Genomic DNA, 16,540 nt, shown 5'->3' on the forward strand with positions numbered 1-16,540 from the left:
AGCGGATGTGAGATTGAGAGAGAGTTGTCTGAGGGACCTTGGTGACCTGCTGCAATGTGTCTTGTAGTTTGTACACCCTGTTGTTACTGAGTGACTGTGGGGGAGGGGAACAGACTGATGGTTTGTGGATGTGGTGGCAATCAAGTGGGCTGGAAAAAAGGCGAACTGCTGCAATAAACAACGAAAATGTTAGATAATCTCAGTATATCTGTCAGTTTTTATGGATAGAGAAACTTCTCAGTTAGATCTGCAGAATGTAGTCATTTCGCTACACAAATTTGCTCCGTCATTCAATCGTGACTGATACGTTTCCTATCCCCACTGCCCTGATTTCTTCCTGTATCCCTTGATTCCTTTATTCAACAAGAAACTAACTTTTTCTTGAATGAACTCAGTGACTTGGTCTCCCCAGCCTTTCTGTGGCACTGAATTCCACAGATTCACAATCCTCTCGCTGAAGAAATTCCTCCTCATCTCAGTTCGAAAGTGTCATTCCTTTACTCTCAGGCTGAGCCCCACGTCCTGATCCGTCCTGTTTTGGAAACATCTTCTCCACGTCCACGCTATCCAGGTCTCTCAGGGTACTGAAAGTTTGAATCAGATTTCCCTTCACATATCTGAACCCCATCATGTACAGTTCCAGAGTCCTCAACTGCTCCTCATATGCCAAAGCCTTCATCCACACGATCATTCCTGTGAATGCCCTCTGAGCCCCCATCAAGTCGAACACATCTTTCCATGGACACGGGGCCAAATACCGCTCACGAATTCTTGTGCAAGATGTTAAATGTCTACTAACGTGTACATAAAACACGTGAGTACATGCACATGTGTACAAATAATATTTAATGAGTACATGCAACTTTCGCTTTTCTTATGTATATGAATTGGTTGCATGTTCCATTTAGTTCAGAATAAGCTTGTCTTTTTGGGAAGCTTGCAGTAATTTTCCAGTGTTTTTACTACTGGAAGATATATTTTCTGATACCTGATGATCGAGTGGTCCTGTGTTTTTTGTTGTTGTTTGATTATTTTTCAAAGGCTAATGATTAGCACAAGATGTAAATTATTATCACACTTTAACAAAGGCAACAATGCAAAATAAGTTAAATTCCAAAGCATCAGCGTTGTGTTCTATCCATGTGATAACTGTTGTCACTGACTCTGTCTGTTGTGAGCTTGAATGAATAATTACACAGCATGATGCCTGGGGCTAGTTAGTATGGTCACCTACAATCTGACTGTAAAGAATTCAACTAGGTGAGTTGCAGTGGCTTCCCTGTAGATTCCCAGCAACATCTAACTCTGTTGTATCGATGTTATGAATCACTACGAGGTCCTAGGTTCAATTGCCACCAACTCCAGAGAAGCGAAATGATATCTCTGAACAGAGTGGCTAGGAGATCATATCGATGATTTGAAACATCTGGCTCTGTCTATAAAGGGACGTTAGTCAGATTATATATGGTGTTCCAGCACTTAAAAAACAAAGAGCAAGAACAAGGAATAAAGAAAATTTACAGATCAGGAACAGGCCCTTCGGCCCTCCAAGCCTGAGCCGATCCAAATGAGCTCTGTAAACCTGTCAGTCAATTCCTAATCATCTGTATCACTCTGCTCCCCACCTACTCATGCATCTGTTCAGACATATCTTACATGAATCTACCGTGCCTGCCTCTACCACCTCTGCTGGCAATGTGTTCCAGACACCCACCACCCTCTGTGTAAATTACTTGCCGCGTGCATCCCCCTTAAACTTTTCACCTTTCACCTTGAAGGCGTGACCTCTCGTTATTGAATCCTTCACCCTGGGAAGAAAAGCTTATCTCTATCTACCCTGCCTATACCTTTCATGATTTTGTAAACCTCACACAGGTCTCCCCTCAATCTCCTTTTTTTCCTAATGAAAACAAACTGAAACTACTCAACCTCTCTTTATAGATAGCACCTTCCATACCAGGCAACATCTCCATAAATCTTCTCTGCACCCTCTCCAAAGCGTCCACCTCATTTCGGCAATGTGGCGACCAAAACTGTATACAGTATTCTAGATGCAGCCGAACCAACGTCTTGCACGATTTTAACATGACCTGCCAGCTCTTATACTCAATGCCCCATCCGATGAAGACAAGCATACCATATGCCTTCTTGACCACTCTATCCACCTGTGCAGCAACCTTCAGGGTTGCTTAGATTTTTATTTCAGCATTTCTTTTAAAGGCATTGAGTTAAATGTTTTCTTCTTTTCTTTTGGGAAGAGTAATAAAGTTTTTTTGTGCAATTTAACATCATAATTTTATCATATAGATATTTTATTGCCTAAGTGGACCAGCAGGACAGCGGGTTCCATTACAATGCGTTTTGTTTTTGTCATTTCTGCCATTTCAGCATTTCACACTCCCTGAAATTCCTTCCGCAGAACAATTCATAGAATCATAGAACGCCTATGGTGTTGAAGCAGGCCATTTGGCCTGTCGAGTCCACACCAATCCTCCTAATACTGGCCAAACTAGACCCACAGCCTCCCCCTGACCCGATTTCCGTAATTTTACATTTCCTACGGCTAACCTACCTGGCCTGCACTTCACCAGATGCGATGGGACAACAGTGCATTGCCATAGCACCTAAACTGCACATCTTTGGGCTGTTGGTGGAAACCAAAGCCCCCGGAGGAAACCCATGCAGACACACCAGAACATTCAATTTCCACACAGACTGTCGCCCAAGCGTCGGATTGAACCCGGGTCCACGGCGCCGTGAGGCAGCCCTGTTCACCACTGAACCACCGTGCAGCACCGAACAGTTGTTTAGTTTCTGTGTAACATTGTTTATTTCTCCTCCCTACATCAAATGCCCCATTTATGAACATGGTCTGCAATGCCTTCTTCTTGGAGTTCTGCATTCAGTTGTTCTTAATCAGATTGTTTTAAACAGTTCATAGATCGAACATACTGGTACATTAAGTTCATTTTGTTGATTCCTTTTGAAGTATCTCTCCTGATATGTTAATCTTCTCCAAAGCTTGAATTCTCACACTTCCATGATCTTTAAAAAATCCTGATGTATCATAAGGACATAGGAAACAGGAGCAGACGTTGCCTGCCATCTGTTCGATAAGATCATGGCTCATCTACCCCACACCCGGCACCTTCCGTGAGCGCACACCTCCCCCATCACCTCCCTCCAAGGCCCCAATGGATCCTTCCATATCAGTTGCAAATTCACCTGCACCTCCACACACATCATTTACTGTACTCGCTGCACCTGATGTGGTCTCCTCTACATTGGGGAGATAGGGCGCCTACTTGTGGAATGTTTCAGGGAACACCTCTGGGACACTCGCACCAACCAACCCAACCGCCTCGTGGTTGAACATTTTAACTCCCCCTCCCACTCCGCCAAGTACATGCAGATCATTGGCCTCCTCCATCACCAAACCCCGGCCACAAGAAGCCTGGAGGAAGAGAGCCTCATCTTCCACCCAGAAACCCTCCACCCAGAAACCTCCGAGGGTTAAAAAGTCATGAGGGGCAAGGATAACGGGAATAATAAAAATGTTTTCTGTAAGCTGTGGGTGAGGGGGAGGGGGTGTCTCAAAGCAGGAGACCATAGTTTTATAAGGAAAGATTTGAAAGAGACCTGAGGGGCCAGTTTTTCATATCAGTGATGGTTCATATTTGGAATGAACTGCCAGAGAAAATGATAGATGCAGGTAGAGTAACAACATTCTAAAGATATTTGGATAGGTACACGAGTATGAAACGTTTAGAAGGAAACTAGCCATACATAGGAAATTGGGTTTACCTCAGTTTGGGAAACCCAGTTGGCATGGCCGAGTTGGATCAAAATCTGTTTTTGGATCTGTTTTTGCCCTGCATGACTCTTTAGTTGAAAAACAACATAAAACAAAAGATGTTTCACACCAAGAAACAATTTGATGAACAGCAGCAATTGAATCATGGACACGTGTCTTATTAAACAGAAACGACCCTCGATAAATAAGAGGCAAAATGAATTCCCAATGTTCTATACTTTCTCTTTGAAACTAATTGTATAGATGCAAGCGTACTCTGATTTGAAACGATTCAGACTTCAGTTGGAGGTCAATTATTTGCCCAATGAAATGAAATAAATTAGCTAACGTAAGTGAACGTAGCAGCATTTGTTTCTTACTTCAAAATCTCAGTGTGGTTCCACATAAGCTCGCTCCCAAACCAGTCGCCTGAAAATTACTTTTGACTCAAAAAATTGGGTGGCACGGTGACGCATTGGTTAGCACTGGTGCCTCACAGCGCCAGAGACCCGCGTTCAATTCGCAGGTGCCTGACTGTGTGGAATTTGAACAATCTCCCCGTCTCTGCGTGGGTTTCCTTCAGGTGCTCTGGTTTCTTCGCACAGTCTAAAATCGTGCAGGTTGGGTGAATTGGCCATGTTAAATTGCCCGTAGTGTTAGGTGAAGGGTTAAATGTAGGGGAATGGGTCTTGGTGGATTGTGCTTGTTGGGCCGAAGGGCCTGTTTCCACACTGCAATAAATTGCTTTTTTCACTAATCTTTAGGAAAGAAGTGATAATTCTAAAGTTGCTATTAATTGCATTTTTTCCTTTGCCACTATGTGGTCTGCCCTTGGCTGAAACCAAAACAAGTTTGAAATAACTGTGCAGAGGCCAGAAACACATCACCAAGTCACCCTTTCTTTGCATGTGCATAGGACATGGCACTTGTCCGGTTTCCTTGGAGCCAGATCTGACAGCGAACAGAACCCCTGATCTTTCAATTTATGTATGTCAGCCAGGGCTTCCTGATTCGACCAGGTGAACAGCCCCAATCAGGAAACTCATATTCTGTGAGGTCCCCCTGGCTGGACTATGTTCCCATCGTTACAAAGATGACCTCACATAGTTTGAAGTTGACGTAGAAAGAGAATGTTTCTAGAATAGAATACACCGAAATCGAACTCCTCTGTTAATTAAACCAATAACACAGAAAAGCTTGCCTTGCCTCATAATCTGTTAAAATATGAGACATGGAGAACTCACAAATTTCACTCTCAAATTAAACAGAATTACATCAATTTATTTTCTAACTCTAACAGTGAACATTAAACACAAGGTCATATACACAGTTGTGTGTAATCTCTCAGTACAGTTCAGCATTCCCTCCCTCTTCAAGGGACATGCCTTCAACTTCATAAGATTTGTTTGATTTAGTATTAAAGTAAACCATGTTTTTCCGACAGATTACATCCAAGGTAGCAGGTTAAAATAATACATAAAGCGTCCTTTTAGAGACATGCAGCTGCAGTTGTTGATGCATACACAGCTGGAGAAGGACACTCTTGAAGATGCTGATCGAAAAACTCCTTACCCAGCTGCTTTAAATTCTGAGAGCTATTACAGGTAGATTTCCAGATGTTCATAGCGCCATGTTTTGAAATGCAGGGTTCGTATAAATATGCACGCAACACAAAAAATACTCAATAACTATGAACAAGATTCCATTAAAAATCCTCTGGGCAGGAATGGAGGGCTCCCACACTATTGCAGGGAGGTGTGAACTTCAGGTGCAAACGTCAGCAGTATTGAAATGTTGTTATACCCAGCACGCACTGTGAGAGGTTGAAGGAAAGTGATAAGGGCATCTGGAAAATATCATGACATCAGAGAAGACAGAGGGTTGGCTATAAGTCTGTTCATCACTGACCAGTTACATGACTAATTGGATTTGGCGTGGCTATAAGAAATTGATAATATGAATGGTCTGTAATGGTGGGATAAAATGCATATATAATCGTTTTTGCCTTTCCTTTGCTAATGAAGAAGCTATTGGAACCCTAGACGCTTCCTCCCACCAGGGTAACATCAATAAACTCTTTGATGCTGGAAGTGGACTCCGGGTGTTCAGTGACTGCTTTCATCATTCTGCCCCAAAACACTTCTGTTCATATAACTCCATAAAAATTAACCTAACTGGCACAAGTGATCTGAAGACAAATTGATATATTCACCTGAATTATGAATTCTGACTCTTCCTTTTATCATGTGTGGGATGTGATCTGGCAGACAAACATTTATTGCCTGTCCCTGGTCGCCCCTTGAGAAGATGGTGACACTTTTTTGAATTAATGCAGTCTGCCTGCTGTGGGTTTTTCCGACAATGCCCTGGGGCATGGAACTTCATGTTGGTGATTCATTGATAGTGAAGGAACGGTGATGTATTAACAAGTCAGGACGGTGAGTGTCTCCGAGCGAACTTGCAAGGGGCGATGCTCCCATGTGTCAGATGCCCTGTTCTTCTTGCTGGAAGAGTTTGTGGGTGTGGCTGGTAAAGTCTGTGAATCTTTGGTGAACTTTTGCAGTGAATTTTCTAGATAGTACACACTGTTGCTTCAGAGCGTTGTTGGTGGAGGAGGAGGAGGATATATGTGTGGATGTGTTGTCAATCAATCGGGTTGTAATCTCACCTTCTAACTACTGTGTTACTGATCTAATAAAGTACTACATTCACCAAGTTCCAAAATGATTCTCATATGGTCTTATGCCTGCTCATATACGAGTACTAGCTCCCTTCATTACCAGCCCCTACAGATTTGTGACTAGCATACATGAGAAAACATGTGACCACGATCAATGACAGGTTAGTCCAACAACCCAGTTCACATATTCAACCCTGCCAGTTCCACTTCATAATATATATATTGTTGTCTGCTCATGTACTCAGTTCCTGATGTGAAGTACTTTGTGTTTAATACAATTTTGCTTTGAATTTTCTTCCATTAATAGGTTAATAAGTATGAAAAATCTTTGAAACATTTCAATCAATCTCTTAGTATGACATACTTGCATTAAAACATTTCATTCTTTATGATTTTTAATCAGAATTATTTGTTGATCTACTCTGTTCTCTATTGCTTCCCAACATGTCTTAATTTCATTCTGGTTTGCTTGAGTACATAATTCCATTGTAACTTTTCACTATGCATCGTATAATTGAGTTAATATATTAGTCTGATGCAATTGGTCTAATTTTGCAGATACATGTTTTAGCAGATATATGATGTTTTTGCTGTGTGTCAAATCGTGAAGGCGTGTACATTTCTTTATTTTTCTTACAGTTAATGTAGTTGGAATTGTGATCCTGAATCGAGGCAACTGTGGGCTCTCCAAATGCATCACTCGCTATTTGTTGGCAATGTCGACAGCAGATCTACTTCTCGTCATCCTTAATGTCTTACTTCACCGAATTAACAATCTTTATTTCCCAGTTAATTTCTTATTCATCACTCCTGTGTGCGCCTTGAGAGTTGTTATGTTTGTTGCAGCCCTGGACTGTTCAGTTTGGTTCACAGTTGCTTTCACATTTGATCGGTTTGTAGCAATTTGTTGCCAAAAGCTAAGAGCAAGATATTGCAATACGAGAACTGCATTAGTGGTTATAGTAACTGTGAGTGTGGTCAGCTGTTTGCGGTCAGTTACTTGGTATTTTATATTTATTCCTTCAGTTGTTATTGACAATGTACCATGGTTTTGCATCATAAAATCAGACTATGAAACATCATTATTCTGGAATGTGTATGAATCGATTGACAGTATAATTACACCATTGATTCCAATTGTGCTGATTTTGGTATTCAATGCTTTGACTGTCAGGAATATTTTAACAGCTACCCGCATCCGCTGTCGCCTTCAGATCCATGGAAATGGACAGAATAATACTGATCCAGAGGTGGTACACAGGAGAAAATCCATCATCCTGCTCTTTGCCTTGTCTGCTAATTTTATACTGTTGTGGATGATATATGTCATATACTCTTTCAACTGGCAAGTAATAAACTATAATTATCAAGACAAGACGTTCAATGATCCAATTTTTGTTCTTCAAGAAATTGGATACATGCTACAGCTTATGAATTCGTGCACCAACACTTGCATATACGCTCTAACACAAACGAAATTCAGAGAGGAGTTAATCAATGGAGTAAAATATCCATTTATTCGAATTATTAAACTGTGCAAATAAGCATACAGGTCTGACCTGTATTTGGAGATCTACTTTTACTATTAGAACAAGATCTCCAATTTGAAAGAGCTTGTGGAATTTCCTTGGCTGCATTAACTGAAAAGAAGTCCATGTCCTCAGATTTGGAAAAAAGTCTCTCGAACACGAAAATGGGAAATAACCACTTCTGTAAAAAAATAACAAATTGCATTTCGAATAATATTTCACTGAGATTGGGTATCTCTAATAGCTATTGCTGTTTAAAGGGCTGCGTCTTTGCTTTTCGGTTCTATGTGAAGACCTTTTCGAAATTCTAATGTATTTAATGCATTGCTTTGTGTCATCAATCAGTTTACCTTCTTATGCTGAAAGCCTAGTGACAACGTCGTGTGAACATGTTCAGTGACTATGAAATGCAAAGATTAAACTGAATATCTTCCAAACTACTGTCATTCTGAAATCTACTTTTATAGAACATAGAACATAGAAGAATACAGCACAGTACAGGCCCTTCGGCCCTCGATGTTGCGCGGATCAAAGCCCACCTAACCTACACTAACCCACTATCCTCCATATACCTATCCAATGCCCGCTTAAATACCCATAAAGAGGGAGAGTCCACCACTGCTACTGGCAGGGCATTCCATGAACTGACGACTCGCTGAGTGAAGAACCTACCCCTAACATCAGTCCTATATCTACCCCCCCCTTAATTTAAAGCTATGCCCCCTTGTAATAGCTGACTCCATACGTGGAAAAAGGTTCTCACTGTCAACCCTATCTAACCCCCAATCATCTTGTACACCTCTATCAAATCTCCCCTAAACCTTCTTTTCTCCAATGAAAACAACCCCAAGTGCCTCAGCCTTTCCTCATAGGATCTTCCTACCATACCAGGCAACATCCTGGTAAACTTCCTCTGCACCCGTTCCAAAGCCTCCACATCCTTCCTATAGTATGGCGACCAAAACTGCACACAATATTCCAGATGCGGCCGCACCAGAGTCTTATACAACTGCAGTATGACCTCAGGACTCCGGAACTCAATTCCTCTACCAATAAAAGCCAGTACGCCATATGCCTTCTTCACTGCACTATTTACCTGGGTGGCAACTTTCAGAGATCTGTGTACATGGACACCAAGATCCCTCTGCTCTTCCACACTCCCAAGTATCCGACCATTAGCCCAGTACCCCATCTTTTTGTTACTCTTAGCAAAGTGAATCACCTCACACTTAGCTACATTGAACTCCATTTGCCACGTTTCTGCCCAGCTCTGCAGCTTCTCTATATCCCGCTTTAACCTGCCACATCCTTCCTCACTGTCTACAACTCCTCCGACTTTTTTATCATCCGCAAACTTGCTCACCCAACCTTCTAACCCTTCCTCCAGGTCATTTATAAAAATGACAAACAGCAATGGTCCCAAAACAGATCCTTGCGGAACACAGCTAGTGACGGCACTCCAAGATGAACCTTTGGCACTACTCCTGTAGACAAAGAGGACACAAAAATCAAGGCCAATGGCTCTGCAATCTCCTCCCTTGCTTCCCAGAGAATCCTAGGATAAATGCCATCAGGCCCAGGGGACTTATCTATTTTCACCCTTGCCAGAATTTCCAACACCTCTTCTCTACATATCTCAAAGACATCCATTCTACTTATTCGTGCCTCAGTATTCATATCGACAACAATGTCCTGTTCCTGAGTGAATACTGACAAAAGGTATTCATTCAGTGCCTCCCCAATCTCTTCAGCGTCCACACGCAACTTCCCATTACTATCCTTGATTGGACCTATTCCTACCCTAGTCATTCTTTTATTCCTAACATACCTATAGAAAGCCTTAGGGTTTTCCCTAATCCTACCAACTAAGGACCTTTCATGTCCCCTCCTTGCTGCTCTTAGCTCTCTCTTCAGGTCCTTCCGGGCTACCTTATAACTCTCAATCGCCCCTATTGAACATTCACGCCTCATCTTTACAAAGGCCGCCCTCTTCCATTTAACAAGGGATTCCAATTCCTTATTAAACCATGGCTCCCTCACACGACCCTTTCCTCCCTGCCTGATAGGTACGTACTTATCAAGATCACTCAATAGTTGCTCCTTGAACAAGTTCCACATATCAATTACGCTCTTGCCTTGGAATCTACTTTTCCAATCTACACATCCTAAGTCATGCCTCACCGCATCATAATTTCCCTGCCCCCAGCTATAACTCTTGCCCTGTAGTACACACTTATCCCTCTCCATCACTAGAGTAAAAATCACCGAATTGTGGTCACTGTCCCCAAAGTGCTCACCTACCTCTAGTTCTAATACCTGGCCTGGTTCGTTACCCAGAACCAAATCCAGTATGGCCTCACCTCTTGTTGGCTTATCTCCATATTGTGTCAGGAAACTCTCCTGCTCACATTGGACAAACACTGACCCATCTAACGAACTTGAGCTATAGCTTTCCCAATCAATATCAGGAAAGTTAAAGGCCCCCATAACAACCACCCTATTACTGTCACTCTTCTCCTGAATCATCTTCGCAATCCATTCTTCAACGATTCTAGGACTATTAGGAGGCCTGTAAAAGACTCCTAACAGGGTGACCTCACCTCTCCTATTCCTAACCTCAACCCAAACTACCTCAGATGGCAAATCTTCGTCCATCTTCCTTTCCACCGCTGTAATACTATCTTTGACAAGCAAAGCCACCCCCCCCACCTTTTACCCCCACCTCTGACACTACTAAAACATTTAAACCCTGGAACCTGCAACAGCCAATCCTGTCCCTGATCTAGCCATGTCTCCGTAATAGCCACAACATCGAAGTCCCAGGTACCAACCCACGTTGCAAGTTCACCTACCTTATTTCGTATACGTCTGGCATTAAAGTATACACACTTCAAGCCACTCTTCTGTTTACAGGCACCCTCCTTTAAGATTGATGCCATATTCCTAACCTCCCTACACTCCAGGTCCTGCACCCTAACGCTACAGTCTGGGTTCCCATGCCCCTGCAGAGTTAGTTTAAACCCCCCCCAAGAGCACTAGCAAACCTCCCCCCAAGGATACTGGTGCCCCTCAGGTTCAGGTGCAGACCATCCTGCTTATAGAGGTCCCACCTTCCCCAGAAAGAACCCCAGTTATCCAAGTACCGAAATCCCTCCGTCCTGCACCATCCCTGTAGCCACGCATTTAACTGTTCTCTCTCCCTATTCCTCGACTCTCTATCACGTGGCACGGGTAACAAACCAGAGACAACAACTCTGTTCGTTCTAACTCTGAGCTTCCAACCTAGCTCCCTAAAAGCCTGTCTAAGATCCTCAGCACTCCTCCGACCTATGTCATTGGTGCCAATATGGACCACGACTTCAGGCTGCTCCCCCTCCCCCTTAAGGACCCGGAAAACACGATCAGAGACATCACGTAACCTTGCACCTGGGAGGCAACATACCAAACGTGAGTCTCTGCGCGCTTTTAAAGGGGAAACAAACCTACCCAGGTAAGCTTACGCTCTACCTGCTTCCGGGTCTCGGCTGCCTCTCTGGTCGTCTTCACTTCCCCCTGCTGCTCCAGCTCTTTCTGTGAATAGAGAGAGTGAAAAAAAAAACACCGCTGCCCGCTACCGGTAAGTACTTTTAAAACAAACAGTCTTACCTTAGCTGCTGCTCGCACTCAAAATGCGAGCATTTACTGGCATTATTAGCGGCTTGGATGAGTACATGTAAGATACAAAGATCTTTTCCACAATTCACATTCTGTATCGGGCCTTGCTTCCAAAGAAAAAAAAAACAACTTGCCCAGTCGTTACCTTATTGTGTACCAACTTGCACTATACATCGGAGAAACTATGCGTATAAAATACACTGTCAACATGCCTAATCCTCCGTCTTTTGTTATGCATTATATTTTGTTTTGTTCAAGCTGTCATATAATGCCAGTTTAGGTTTAAGTTCCTGTCTGTAGCTGTGACTTGTTTTTACTTTCTCCTGTTTGTTCCTGAGCACAATACACCGTGGATGGTCATGCACGTCAAAGTACCTCAGCAGTTCCCTGAATGTTGCAACTCAGCACCAAGATTCACTGTGAAAAAAAAACTGAGCACTGACACTAAGTATAAGCAAAATTTTTGACACCATCCAGATAAAGCAACCCACTTGATTGTTACAACATCCAGAAACATCCAGCCGCTCCAACGCTGACACTCTGTGACAGCAGTGTGGACCAGATACACTGCAGAAATTCACGAAAGCTCTTGAGACAGCACTTTCCAAAACGTGACCACTTTCTTCTGGATAAGGGCAGCAGATATACGGCAACACCACGCCCTGCATGTTCCCCTTCAAGTCACTCACCATTTCGACTGGGAAATGTATTGCTGTTCCTTCACTGACACTTGCTCCAAATGCTGGAATTCCCTCCCTGGAATTCCCTCCCCACCAGCACGTCGAAAAGAAGCAGCACTGTGTCACCTTCAAAGAGCATCTAGGGACAGACTATGAATGTTGGAACAGCCACAACGGCTGCATCATTGCAGAAAGCAATTAATCTGACGTGGTAATTTGTGGTCATGTAACTGATTGAAAGCAACTGTGGGTTCAGCTTCCTCCCTTGTCGCACATGGCAGACTCAATCTGCCAAGAAACAACTGACTGTTTTCTTTCATTCCAAATTAGATATCCAATAAATTCTCGTTCGTAATAATGAAGTGCATTCTTTTAACACTGAAAGTACTGTGCAAAGGCTGGTATCGCTTCGCCAAGTCACTGTTTATTTCCAAGCACACTGTACATGGGCTCCAAACAAGGCAGCTCAAAGCCAGTGCCGAGGGTGAGGAGATAGTTCGTTTTTTTCCTCTGTTTCGCTTTCTCTTTTCTTTAATTTATCTCCTACATGATCCCTGGACATCAGTTCCACTGTTATTCCCCCACGTCACTCAGCCCCTTTGCCTGTGTGTGCATGTGTCGAGGCTGCATCCATCTCAGCCTCGGAGATTTCGTCGACACGAGACAGAGAGGGAGAACGCATGGTTTCTGTCAGCATTTCTGGCCGTTTTGAGGGACAAGTGTGTATTGTTCACCCTCCCATCAGGTCCATGAATATCAGGTTGAACCTTGTGCGGAGTCTTCTCCCCATCTGCAACTCTGCTCGAGTTATCCCTGTTGTTGTGTGAGGGGCGGTCCGAGAATCGAGCAAGACCCGGGAGATTTTTGTTATCGACTGAAGCTGTTAGCTTTTTCTTTAAACCTGCCTTCAATGTTTGGACTGATTTTTCCACCAGACCATTGGACAGTGGATATCAGGGGGCTGTCTGAACATGCCAATGCCATTCAATGTCAGGAAATACTGGAAAGCTCTGCTTGAAAATACTGTCCCATTATATGTGACCAATACCCTGTTTATCACTGATGATGCTCACAGCTTTGCAATCATCATAGAGTCATAGAGTCAGAGATGTATGCAGTATGGAAGCAGACCCGTCGGTCTAACTTGTCCTTGCCGACTAGTTATCCCAACCCACCCTCGTCCCACTTGCCAGCACCTGGCACATATCCCTCTAAATCGTTCCTATTCATGTATCTATCCAGATGTAATTTAAATGTTGCAATGATACTAGCCTCCAAAACTGCCGCTGGCAGCTCATTCCATGCACATACCACACTCTGCGTGGAAAGAGTGCCCCTTAGGTATTTTTTATATCTTTTCCCTCTCATCCTAAACCGATGCCCTCTAGTTCTGGAGACGTCTACCAATGGGAAAAGACTTTGTCTTTTTATACCTATCCATGTCGTTCATGATTTTATAAACTTCTATAAGGTCACCCCTTAGCCTCCGACGCACCAGGGAAAACAGACATAGCCTATTCAAACTCTCCCTATAGCTCAAATCCTCTGACCCTTGTAACTCGTTTCTGAACCTTTGCAAGTTTCACAACATCCTTCCAGTAGGAAAGAGACCAGAATTGGATGCAACATTCCAACAGTGGCCTAACCAATGTCCTGTTCGGCCACAGCGTGACCTCCCAACGTCTGTACTCAATACCTTGACCAATAAAGCAAAGCATACCAAATGCCTTCTTCACTATCCTATCTACCTTCGACTCCACTTTCAAGGAGCTAGGAACCTGCACTCCAAAGTCTCTTTGTTTAGCAACACTCCCTAGGAATTTAACAATAAGTGTCTAAGTCCTGCTAAGGTTTGCTTTTCCAAAATGTAGCACCTCACATTTATCTGAGTTAAATTCCATCTGCTACCTCTCAGCCCATTGACCCAACTGATCAAGATCCCATGGTAAATTGAGGCAATCTTCTTCACTGTACACTGCACATCCAGTTGTGGTGTCACCTGCAAACTTACAAACCATACCTCTTATGCTCACATCCAAATCATTTATATAAATGATGAAAAGTAATGTACCCAGTACTGATCCTTGCAGGACTCCTCTGGTCACAGACTTGCAGTCTGAAAGAAACAATCCTCCACCACTACCCTCTGCCTTCTACCTTTGAGTCTGTTCTGCATCCAAATAGCGAGTTTTCCCTGAATTCCATGAGATCAAACCTTGCTGACCAGTCTCCCATGGGGTACCTTGTCGAACGCCTTACTGAAATCCATATAGATCACATCTACTGCTCTGACCTCATCGATCTTCATTATTACTTCTTCAAAAAGAATCAGTCAATTTTGTGAGACATGTCTTCTCACGCACAAAGCCGTGTTGAGCAACCTTAATCAATCCTTTTCTTTCTAAATACATGTATATCCTGTCCCTCAGGATTCCCTCTAACAACTTCCGCACCACCGACGTCAGGCTCACTGGTCTATAGTTCCCTGACTTGTCCTTACCAAATTTCTTAAACAATGACACTATGTTAGCCAACCTCCAGTCTTCTGGCACCTCACCTGATGATAAAAATCTATCAATAAGCGGCCCAGCAATCTCTTCCCGAGCTTCCCACAGAGATCTAGGGTACACCCGATTAGGTCCTGCGGATTGATCTACTTTTATGAGTTCCAATACATCGAACACGTCTTCCTCTGTAAAATGGACATTTTTCAAGTTGTCACCATCTGTTTTCCCAAATTCTATATCTTTCATATCCTTTTTCACAGTACTTACTAATGCAAAGTATTTGTAAAGTACCTCCCCCTTCTCGTGCAGCTCCACACAAAGGCCGCCTTGCTGACCTTTGAGGGGCCGTATTCTCTCCCTATTTACTGTTTTGTCCTTAAAGTATTTGCAAAACCCTTTGGATTCTCCTTAACTCTATTGGCCAAAGCAATCGCATGTCTCATTTTTGCCCTCTTGATTTCTCTCTTAAGTGTACTCTTAGTGCCTTTATACTCTTCACAGGATTCACTCAATCTATCCTGTCTAGACCTGACATATACTTTCTTCTTTTTCTTAACCAAACCCTGAATGTCTTCAGTCATCCAGCAATCCGTTTGCCTATCAGGCTTTCCTTTCACCCTAACAGGGATATACGTTCTCTGGACTCTCGTTATCTCATTTCTGAAGGCTTCCCATTTTCCAGCTGTTTGCCTACGAACATTTGATTGCACCCCCCATCAGCTTTTGAAAGTTCTTGCCTAATACCGTCAAAGTTGGCCTTCCTCCAATTTAGAATTTCAGCTTTTAGATTTGGTCTATCCTTTCCCATTTCTATTTTAAAACAAAGAGAATTATAATCGCTGGCCCCCAAAACAACGTGCTACCCCACTGAGAGTCACCTGGCCTGCCTTATTTCCCAAGCGTAGGTCAAGTTTTGCAACTTCTCGTCCACATACTCAATCAGACAATTTTCTTGTACACACGGAACAAATTCCCGTCCTTCTCAACCTTTAACACTATGACAGTCTCAGTCTATGTTTGGAAAGTTAAAATTCCATGCCATAACACCCTATTATTCTTACAGATAACTGAGATCTCCTTATAATTTTGTTTTTCAATTTCCCTTTGACTATTAGGGGGTCCATACTACAATCCCAATAATGTTATCATTGTTTTTTTTTTATTCTCAGTTCCACAATAACTTCCCTGGGTGTATTCCCAGGAATATCCTCGCTCAATGCAGCTGTAATGCTGTCCTTCATCAAAAAGAGGATCCCCCATCTCTCTTGCATCCCTTTCTGTCCTTCCTGCAGTATTTGTATCTTTGAACATTAATCTGGCAGTCCTGTCCATCCTTGTGCCATGTTTCTGTAATGCTATGATATTCCAGTCCCATGTACATAAACATGTCCTGAATTCATCTGCCTTCCCTGTTAGGCCTCTTGCTGTGAAATAAATGCAATTTAATTTATCAGTCCTACCTTGTTCTCTGCTTTGCCCCTTCCTGCTCTGACTGTTTGACTCTCCTTCTTCTCAACTGCATCAGTCTCTGATTTATCTCAGTCCTCTTTATCTCCCTGGCTCCCCCCCGACCCACCCCACCGACTTACTAGTTTGCCAAATGAATTCTATGCAGATCCAAACACTTTCAATGAGCATCCACAGTAACCAAGAACATTGAGCCCATTAATGTACCGGTATAGTCCACATATAATCAA

This window comes from Chiloscyllium punctatum, chromosome 47 (assembly GCF_047496795.1).
Source record: "Chiloscyllium punctatum isolate Juve2018m chromosome 47, sChiPun1.3, whole genome shotgun sequence".
Lineage (NCBI taxonomy): Eukaryota > Metazoa > Chordata > Chondrichthyes > Orectolobiformes > Hemiscylliidae > Chiloscyllium > Chiloscyllium punctatum.